The sequence below is a fragment of the Acyrthosiphon pisum genome, chromosome X (genome assembly GCF_005508785.2).
Source record: "Acyrthosiphon pisum isolate AL4f chromosome X, pea_aphid_22Mar2018_4r6ur, whole genome shotgun sequence".
NCBI classification, from domain to species: Eukaryota; Metazoa; Arthropoda; class Insecta; order Hemiptera; family Aphididae; genus Acyrthosiphon; species Acyrthosiphon pisum.
The window spans coordinates 21,522,359-21,534,026 of record NC_042493.1 but is presented as its reverse complement, the minus strand read 5'-3'; the positions used below and the strand labels follow the sequence as shown (position 1 = coordinate 21,534,026).

General features: G+C 30.1%; 1 protein-coding gene across 2 annotated transcripts in view; it reads right to left on the bottom strand.

Annotated features, from left to right (window-relative positions):
* The window catches only part of LOC100167141 (arylsulfatase B), a 23,483-nt gene that overhangs the window by 659 nt on the left and 11,156 nt on the right, over positions 1-11,668 (bottom strand). The gene's annotated exons all lie outside the window — the stretch shown is intronic.

Below are 11,668 nucleotides of genomic sequence, written 5' to 3'. Positions count from 1 at the left end.
TAATTTGTAGTCTACTAGTCTAAGGTTATTTTTCCTAGATTACGGGGATTTTTTTTCCCAGGATTTTTATTCCACAGTTCACTGTCTGTATAATATTGTTCAATGCATTATGCATGTGTACTATACAATTATGTATCTTACTAATCAACTGACATCAACAATCGTTTCCTTAAAACAAATATAGGCATACTTCACCATATTTATCATAGAATATTAAAATATATTAAATAATATATTTAAATAATTATATATTTTTCCAAACATAAAAATAAGAAAGACACTTGAATTTTTAAAGGTTTATAATATATAGTTGTGCTTATTCTACGTACGAAGGGTTATAAAAATAATATTGTAATTAAAATAGGCACCGACATATTTTGTGGAATTATGTCAGGATAAATAATAAGAATATTATTACTATTATTATTATTATTATTATTATTATTATCAGAATAATATTCAAGAGCTGCAGTGGACAAATAATAAAGAATTTACTATACCATAAAATAAAGTCGTAGATATAGATAATATGTCATAAATTATCACATCACTTCATAATATTATAATATTAGGTAAAATATAATTTCTACAATAAACATTCCGTGAAGTGGCTCGCTGCTTCCTTTTATAAATTGCACATGGTGCCTTAGGCGTGCGCACAGGGGGTGCCGGGAGTGCCTGGGCACCCCCGACCCCTCACCAAAAACGACAAGGACCCTAATTATAAATTAAAGGTAAATTAAATTAATGAAATCATTGACGAATTCAAAAATGTTGTTCCTTTTAAACGTCGATTATCATTATAAGATTGTATATCTATATATTGTTATTTAATGTTTTATTAGAATGAATAATAAAATAAATAAATATTTTTAGTACATTTGATATCTTTAAAACATTTTTCGGTATCTATAATTGTTTTCAAAATTATTGTGGGCCCTAATTTTTAGTGTGTACCCCCGCAACCAAAAGTCTGTGGACGTCTATGCATATAGTGCCGCACTGTGGTCTGTCGCAAAATGTAACGTATAATGCAAAAATCTAAGAGCTCTATAAACAGTCTTAAACCATTATAATTAGTATACGTTACTTGTGAAGCGTACATGCTAGTGAGTCATTGAGTGCGTAGTATAAAGCAATCGCGACCCTGAAGGGATCGCCCCCCCCCCCCCCAATAAGTCGTGAAATGTTCTGTTTTTGCTAATAGATAAATAAATTTTATAAATTTTGTTAATATTGTTAAAAGCGGTATTCAAGACTAAACATTTTCCGCTTCCCCCTGGAAATTGGAATTGACCTGAAGACGCCTCTGATGTAAGTACACTACGACGTTCCATGTGTGATAATTTCTACACTCGTATAGTCAGAGATTTCTATATTTTGATTTTTATCATAGTAAGTAGGTAGGTACCTAATAATAGTTATAACTAACAAATCCAAATATCAATAGAATCGTTAAAAACAAGAACTAGGTATTAAATATAATTGATTTTCTAATTTTTTGACCGGTGATTGAATTTAGCACTCGATGGGGCTAAATTGTAGAAGTGCCCCTCAACTAAAAATTACACTATACCTACAAGTCCAAAACCCAGCTAATATTATAATATTATAATACGTATATTTCTAAATAGAAATTTTTTTTGTTTATGAATCGTTTGAATGGGCAGTTATTATAAAAATACAGTTTAGATAGTTCTAAATCTTCATATTATATAATTCGTGCCTGTGATTTTACACATTTGCGACAATTGCGTACGTATATTTGTCATTAGATTTATATATTGTTGGTACATCGTATAGGTTCGTAAAAAAACTATTCAAAACATATATGTATATATGTACCTAATTTTGTTAAAACACAATTTTTTAAATATTTGTATTATTATTAACCCATTGCCATAATAATATTATAATATTTAAATTTAAATTATATTAATAGTAGTCATTTATGGCTATTACAAATATTATTTTGCTACCTAACATAATTAAATTATATTTTCTTCCAAACGTTTATCAATTATTATTATTACATTAATGTTATTGAATGTAATAATAATATTGAAGTAAAACTTCTTTCTCGTGTGGGTGGAAGAAAAATGAAACGACACGTTTGTTTATTTATTTATTTTGCAAGTCATGCACGGCGTCGGCGGCGTGCACGTTTATTTTTTTTTTGTATTGATTTTCTCATTCTCTCCCTGATTCACATATAGTTTCACGGGCCCCAATACTTATGAAAGACGTTTTACTTCCGCAGAGTGTAATGGTGGGCTCACACATGCTTGATTTTTTTTAATTATGATACAATAAACATATTATATTGTTATCAATATTATTAGGTAGTAGCCCAAGTACTACATGTTCTTCTTATTATAAATTATAATTATTAAAATATTATGTATATGTTATAATTACCTACACAATTATAATATTCATACAAAAATGGCGTAATATTAAATTAATAACAAATGATTACGGAAATTCTCTCTAAGCTTTGTCGAAAGGTTCCAGCCAAGGCTCCCAATATCCGGCAAATCGACGAGGATCCGCATCGGGATCAATTATCGGATCAGGTGCTTGCATCGTCATTTCCTTTTTGAACTGTTCCAGCATGTGGATCGTCGCGTCCAGCGTTTGGGGGTTCTGTTTGGCCACATTTCGATACTCGCAGGGGTCTTGGAGGATATCGAAGAGACAGTATCCGTCAAAACATTCATACTGTTGGTCGGGATTTGGGTTGGATACACGCTCTGGGCAAGTTTGGCCGTCAACTTTAGCCAGTGAACGGGAAACGTAAAACACATCTCGCGCCGTTGACGCGTTCATGCAACTGTCTTGGGTCAAACAATTGATTTTTGATAGTCGTTTACCAACGGTACTTGCCACCACACCGGACATATTATATTTCGGCCCTGCGTTACCAGGATCCCCGGCGTACTTGAGGTTGAAGACCATGTTACTCGTACGGTTACCTGTAAAAACATTTAGTGAGCTAGTTGTTAATAATAAAATTCAAATGGCTAGTTATGTTTGTGTAAAATATAATCATAGCGCTTGGGTCTGTGGGCCGTAACTGTGCAAGTTAAAAGCGATATAGAAGTTAAGTTTACTGTTTAAAAGTGCACAACATTTACATAGGAATATAAACATAGAAAGACATTTTCAGTCACATAGCACCTCACATCGATACAAACATTATAGTAATGTAAAAATTAAATTAAAAATTAAAAATTGAAAATAATAGCAATATTATTTTTAGAATATCATTCTACGGTTCAATGTAATAGAAAAGTACAAATTCATCAAATATGGGATATTATTAATAAAAACCATTGTGGTTTAGTAGTTATAGGCTATAGCTTTAACTCTTAAACAGTAGGTACATATCATTTCATATTGACTAGATTTAGTATAAAAAAATTTTACTTTTCACAACTTTCCATTGGTTGAAAATCAAGGCTTCCTCTCCTCTTGTCTCATCTATATTGATTAAAATCTTTGATCTTACTTGTTTTGAAGTATCAGTTAAACTTTTCCACTGATTGACACCATCAATTTTACCTAAGTCTTCAAAATTCCCGCCTAAAAATGAATCATTTGTTAATAAAAATTGGAGCTTTTTTAGCGGGATAACACTAAAAAGTTAATTAAACAAAAAAAGTTTTTGAAACAGGCACGTAACAAAAGGGGTCTGCCCCCTAAGAAGAGTCAGAGGCTCTGAACTGGCACCCTTAATTTTATTTTTAAATATTTTAAATATTTCGGCGTTTGATTGTCCTGAATCCCGGATGTATATTATATTACCTATAATTCTACTTATTTCATCTACTTTCATCTATACAATATCCATGAGTCACGACACCGATTTATTTAATGAGAATATAAACGCATATAAACGGAAAAGCTAGTCCTAAACTTTAAGTATCTCATTATTTGGTGACCCTCGTAAACTTCATACTCACAAAATAATTGATAAAATTTGTTAAATTTATTTACCTGCAGCTGTATATAAAGTGGGCAACCAATCAGTAATATGAAATAAATTATTGGAAACAGTGTTTTTTTCTTTCAACCATGGACTCCATATCGCAGCAACCCCACGAACTCCGCCTTCAAGTACTGATGCTTTTTTCTAAATTTAATACAGTTATAATAAAATATCAAACCTTTTTATAATGAATTTATTGACAAAATATTATTTTTTTTTTTTTTTATTGATCTTATAAATATTATTTTGTAATTTTGTTTAGCTTCTAAAATTAAGAAAAAATTACATATTTTTTTATTATGATCTATCTTGAATGTATTATGAATTTACCAATTATTGGTATAGTAATTGGTAATTTTGTACCTCTACCTATACCAGTTATTTACTTGATCTGATTAAAATTTCCGAGACGCTGTTTTACAGGACAAAAAAACACTCAAACCACAACGCATGTAGTTAATAATATTTTAATAAATGTCACAAAATAAATCATACCCCTCTTAAAGGCCAATTTGATCCAAAGTTATCATGACCCCATAACGGATCATCCGTAGGCGCACCGTTGTCTGACATAAACACTACAATAGAATTTTCTAGCATTTCGTGTTCATGTAGTGATTCGATTATTTTTCCAACAGAGTCGTCCAAAGAAGTCACCATGCCTGAAATTCGTGCACCATAAATTTCATTATAATATTGTGCGTATTTGCATCGAGAAAATATGCAAAATTATTTCATCAACAACAAGATAGGGCCGATGCATTATGCATAGCTGATTGGTAGAAGGGAGATGCATGATCAAATATTGCAGATTCCAAATAACAAATTTATCTACAATTTTTTTTCATGATTACCTCTAAGATGATTTCAGGTTATTGGGTCTGGTATCCTAAAATTGGACGGTAATCGTTCTCAAAATAATGCAGTAAGCCATACAAATAAAGCAAAGCAAATAAAGAGCTTGTTTTCTCATTAATAAACGTATTTAACACGCTTATTGTTTTATATCTGGTACACAGAAAAAAAAACGTTGTAAAATTGGTAGACAAGAATCTGTAGTTACTTACTCGACTGTATAAATAAGTAAATAAAGTTGAACAAAAAAGAAAATGGAAAATTAAAAAAGTCCCGTTTTTTAATATAACAATATTATTCTCACCTGCATAAAGTCTTCTGTTTTCGTTTTCAATATAACCGAATGCCTCGTCATTGTAGGTTTTATTCAAGACTTCCAAGTGATTTGGTCCACTATTTCCTGAATGAACGGCCAAATGACTTACCATTAAAAACATCTCAGTGTTTTCCCGTTTACTTGATTCTATGATTTTACGAGCTTCTTCTGTAAAAACATCAGTTGCATACCGATCGCGGTCCATCTCATTTCCCGCCCTTTCGAACCCACGCCTGGCATCGATACCACTCATTGTTCGCTATAATTTTATCATCAATAACAATTAACGTATGATATAATCGAACGTAAACAAATTTAATAGGTACATTCAAATAAAATTATAAACCGTAGAAAAATGTTGCTTACCGTAGCATGTGTGCTGTTTCTATAACTAATATACCCGTTCCAGTAGCCGAAATGACTGTCGAATCCCCTTTTTGTGGGAGTGAAACGTTTTTGGTAATGACCCAAGTGCCATTTTCCAATCAAATGTGTTGAATATCCCAACTCTTTCAGATACTTTAAATTAATTTAAAAATAACATTTAAAGTAACGACGACTGTACTCAAACAAATGATTTCAAGAACATATATAGTATTCAGTCATGTTTACTTGTGGTAAAATTTTTTCATTCGTTGGAAGTGCTGAAGCTTTTCCAGAAGCAATGGGTGGACCTTGAAGGCCTAACAACGTATACATTAGTGATTTGATGTGTACCCAATAATAATAGTTATGGGTAAGTAATCTAGTAGGTAATTTTGAACCCAATATATTTGGAATATAGTCTTTAGAGAGTTCATAAATTGCGCTAAAACCTTTTCATATACCAATTATATTGCGCTCATTTTCAGGGTCAATAGACTAATTGCGCTGAAGAACAGCCTATGAATACTATAAATACATTAATACTGTAAAAAGCAAAAGCGTGGATCACGTTTAAGATTTAGAGAGTAATGGCCAAAAATGTGTAATTATAATTTCTCTGTAGAATTAAATCCAACAGGTATGTAATTACGCAAAGTTTATTATGGTAAGTCAGTTAATCAGTCAGACATAAAAAAAAAAAATACATTTCTTTAACACGGGACAAAGCGTGATTTATTGAACGTTAATTAAACATATTTTTCTTCAATACAATAGGTATTATAATATAATTAATTGTTTTTACTATCTACACGTTGCTTAACTGCATTTAACGTTTTTAATACAAATATGTATCCATTTGTAGCGGCTGACGAAAAATAAATGTGAAAATTACTGTTGAATTCTATTGTCTAAATATTATATTTTAATATTGTAAATAAATACCATACAATAAGCTATTAACAAGGCTCGGAACTTTAAACACTAAAAAGTACTCAAATATGTACATACATGTGCGTTATAAACATCACTTGTTGCGGTACTTATGTAAAAATTTGGAAAATATGCAATTTATTGAATAAAATATAATGTAGGTAGGTATATAATATACGTGAAGGTACTTTTTAAAAAAAAATTTGACATTCGATACAATATTATTAATAGTGCTAAATTTTCCGCGAACCTCTTCAGAAGTCCCGTCGAGACCACATGCATTGCATGTCACGTAAATCATTTTCCAGTATAAAGGACTAAGTGATATTTCACACTGAACTATATAATATAGGGAGCCGCATCCGATAGCATTACAAAAATATCTGTTGGTGAATTAATTAATTTTGAATTAATTGATTGTCGTACCTGTATCTAATATTTTTTTTCGAACTATAAGTTTCTAAAAAAATAAATTTTTGTTAAATCCATAAAATATGCATATAAATGTTCTTAAACTTAAAATATGTGAATTCGTACAGCAAATATCGAACACATGTACATATGGTATACTGATTTAAAATATAAGCAGCGCAATAAATTGGTATACTGACCCCAAAATACAAATTTAGTTTTAGGCGCAACTGGTCCAAACCCCAATGAATATAGAGTGTAACAAAAATACCTAACAAATATAATAACTTTTGTTCAAATCAATATTTAATAATATATTTTTTTTAAATAATTTATTTGTATCTACTTACGTTACATGCAGAATGTACAGTATAATATTTTTTCTTTTTAATATCAAAAATTAAAAATTAAATTAAATTCTTTTTTTTGGGAAATTCATAATAATTAATAACCAATTTGTAAATTCTAATTTGTATACAAAGTTTCATTGTAAAAACGTTTAATTACTAATTGATTGTAAATCAATAAGTATTTTAATTTTAATTTTTACAATTATTTAAAAATCAATATATTTTTGGGGTAAATTAATTTGGAACGTAATAATGTATTTCAAAATATTATTTTTAGGACATAATTTAATTACGTTTACCTATTGTTATTTATTACTAATAAGTTATTAGAGACCAAGTGAACCTACCATAACGAATCGGGTATTTTCCGGTAAGCAAAGCAGCCCTCGATGGAGTACAAGTTGGCTGGACATAATGACGATTCAATATTGCACCGTTATAAGCAAGTGCATCGATATTTGGCGTAGGTATCTGTATAGATCCGTGAAATCCAACATCATTCCAACCCTGTTTAAATAAATTAAGTCAGCATATTTCAGACTGTGCACTACAAACTGGTCTCTAAGGGCACTGCAAGTTGTTTCCAGGGACACCACGGTACAGGGTTTATATGGAATTATTTACAATTAATTGAAATTATTTTTGATTTTTTGTTAATTTAAAATTGAATGTTATAAAAATGTAAATCGGGATTTTTGGCTTACACTGCAGCTAAAACCAAATGCCTCAACCGCCTCAACACAGAACCTGGCCTCCAACCTATAAAACTAGACATTTTTATTAGACTATATTTCCTGATATGTACTTTTAAATGGTAGTGAGGATGTGAGTGAACATTTATTGATACCAATTTATTTTTTTAATTTTATTTTTATACACATTTGTAAATTCGTATTAAGTATTAATTATTATTTAAAAATTAAAGTAATAATAATTATACAATTCTATATTTATATCATACATACAATGTTGAATATTGAGTTCATAATGACAATAATTTATGTTTATTTATTGGAATACAGTCAAGCGTATAAAATATTTTGTTATAATAAATAATAATTTACAATAAATCAGAAGACGATATAGAGGAAATGATATAGAACTTCAGTGTGTAGTTTTATGTTTTAATTCAGTATTTCAAATAACAATAACAACAACCACGCGTCGATATGGCACAGCAACGAAATAGTTTTGAGTATTGTGGACTATCGTAAATATTAATTAAAATTTAAAAAACAAACATGGTATAACTATTGAAGCTCTATTATTTACAATATTGTATTAAGGTACTATTAAGGTGGCCATTAACTTGTTAAAATGTTAACCCGTTGTCGTAGGGGGGGGGGGCGGTCACTGCATGTGTGCAGACGAATTAGGTATCTAACAGGTAAACTTAACATTGTTAGTTAAAGTAACACAAGTATACTGGCTCCCGTCGCCTGCCGACACCGGTCACCAAACTCAATGGCCAGTTAAGGTAACATAACAAGGTATATAATGGCGAGTGGCGACCGGAGTCAACTAGCTCCGGTACAATACTTGAGGTACTGCGGACCTCTCATAAGTCGTAACAATACCATTTAAAATAGTATAGTAGGTATAGTAAAGTGTATTACACTTTTGTGTGAAACCTTGGTTATAAAATATAGATAGTACTACCTATCATAATTGTACCATTATTCTGTGCGAAACACAATTAAAATTAGTTGAAACAGGAAACCATATGGTACAGACAAACGGCTTATATATAATGTCACATCTAACTGATAAGTCCAGGCACGGAGCCAAGGGGGGGGGGGGGTGACGAGGTAGAGCTCTAGCCCCCCAGATAATATTTCAGTCCTCTCGCCAGCCCCACCACTGACAAATATGTACGATATAATAAAGTCATAAAAGTATAAAACATTATTCTTAAAGGCAGGGCTTGAAACCGTACATATTTTTTCCGATTTCGATTTCGGTTTCGGTTATTGGTATGTATTTTTCCGATTTTGATTTCGGTTTTGGATATCGGTATTTATTTTTTCTGATTTCATTTTTGGTTTTGAATACTGGTTTTTATATTTTTCGATTTTGATTACCGGTATTGATTTTTTTCGATTTTTTTTTCGGTTTTTAACGGTTTTAACAGGTTTTCAAAATCGGTATCAAATATCGGTTTCAAGCCCTGCTTAAGGGGCTTTGCTACTGACGTCAGTTTTAGCTGAAAAGACCTAAAGTATTGACAAAATTAAAGTTAGTTAACGTTGTCCGATTTGTAAAAAAAAAAATTTGTACTCACCATAAAATTGTCTATAGATCTTACGAAGCACTTTGTAAAAACTAAATTTTATATTATTGTGAACTGTAATTGAAAACTTGAATTTTCTGATGAATTCAAATATTTTTTCAGAATCAAAATCAGACAACGTTAACCAACTTTAATTTTATCAAAACAAATGTATGTTTTTGTAAAATTCGTGTAGTAAAATTTATATGGTTAACGAGTATGGTTATTGATAAGTGCATGCGCGTACGAGAGAAGATACCTGCATTTATTTTCACTCACACTCATAATCATTTACAACTAACACATAAATCACAGGCGGCTATAACAAGTTTAGAAATTGCCTAAATGTTACTCCTTAAATAATGACGGTAGCGAGGATACTTTTTTAAAAAATTTTAATTTATGGAAATACTTTCGTATACTTTCATTACTAAACACAATTACTTTAGTTTATATTAATGAAATGTAGGTAAGTAAAAGAAACATAATTATTCATTCACAAAGGTATGTAATATTAAAGTCATAAAGAAATGACCATTTTTGTACATCATTATTCATTATGAATATAGTTGTTGAAGGTCTGTGTTTAAACATTTTCTTACATAAGGTACATAAAAAATATTTGTCGTTATTCCTAAAACATTTTTAACTATCCAAAAATTTGTACATATTATCTATTTATCTATTTAGACTTTTAGATCATACTATATGGCTAATAGCTATATATTATGTTATATGATACGAAAATATTTATATTTTATTTATTAACCTCAGTGTTTGTTGAAAAAACATTAGCCTGTGTAAAAAAATATATGCCCCACTCTACCCCCCCCCCCCCCCCCATGGAAAAAAATTCTAGTGCCGTGCATGGATAAGTCGTTCTCGTTCATATATTCCGATTGATAAATTATATTATGACAATATTATGACTAATGAACTTATGTACTAAACCTCCTATTACTATACAGTATAGTCTATACTACAATAATAATTGATCGATTGACATCGTTTGAATTGCAAAAAAATATTTTATTTAATCTAACCTAATCTAACCTAAGAGCAAAATCAAAAACCGAGCGTAGAAAAATCAAGAGCATTCTGCAAATGCGTATAAGCGCAGAATTTTAAACTACCATAGGCCATAACTGCAAAATGAAGTCTGACTATCAAATTTTTATTGCACCATCGTTCTTAATTTGTTGAAGTACATAACTTTCAAAAAAAAATATATCTACATTCGTAAAAAGCGCAGTAAACTAGAGTGATGCGTGAATGTGTGAAAATCACAAAATAGCGAAATTCATTAGGCCATAACTTCGAAATTAAGTCCGAAGCCAAATTCTGACTTCACCATAGTATTCAGTATAGTTGTTAACTATATAAGTCTAAAAAAAATGGTGTTTGATAACGTTACAAACTACCCAGTTAAACAAATTATAAATTTAACTTGATAGGTCCCTAAGTTTAATTTTAACTTAACTCAGTATAAAAAAGTTAATCTACATTTTACTTTGATTTTTATTCAAGTAAGTATAGTAATTGAAATGAAAAAAGTCTGAATTTTGAAAACTTCAAGAATTTGTGTAAAATAGGAAAATAATAAAAATGTAACTCAGTAATGATAAGTGGATGGGTAATTTAGCCGAATAAAATTTGTTTTTATTTTTTTTTTAATATTCTGTAGTGAATAAATTAACTATTAAAGATAAAGTTCTGAAAATCTTCACTACACTTCTCCTAACCAATGTGAATCTAACGAAACCCCAAACAACGAAATCCGCTCTCCGGCTTCGAAGATCTATCTCACTAAATAAAAATGAAAATTCTGGATTCAAATTGTTATACCGCTTGGGTGTGATATCAGTTAATACATTTATAAAAATTAAAAATCAAGAAAAATTACATGCCGATCCCTGACTGCGTTTTTTAATTAGTGTATTGATTACATAAAGAGTGACTGCATTATTTGTAATTCCCAAAATGATAATAAACAATGTTATTGAACTTTCTTGTAATAATTTTAGATTCTGAGTGGAACGATGAAATGTATTGATTTCAAAATGATGTGTGTTTTTTTTTTTTTATTATTATTTTTTTTTTTTGCGTCTGACATCACTTTTTAGAACAGTAAAAATGTTTAAATTTTCTTCAACAGTATCTTTCTGATGGGAAAGTGAATC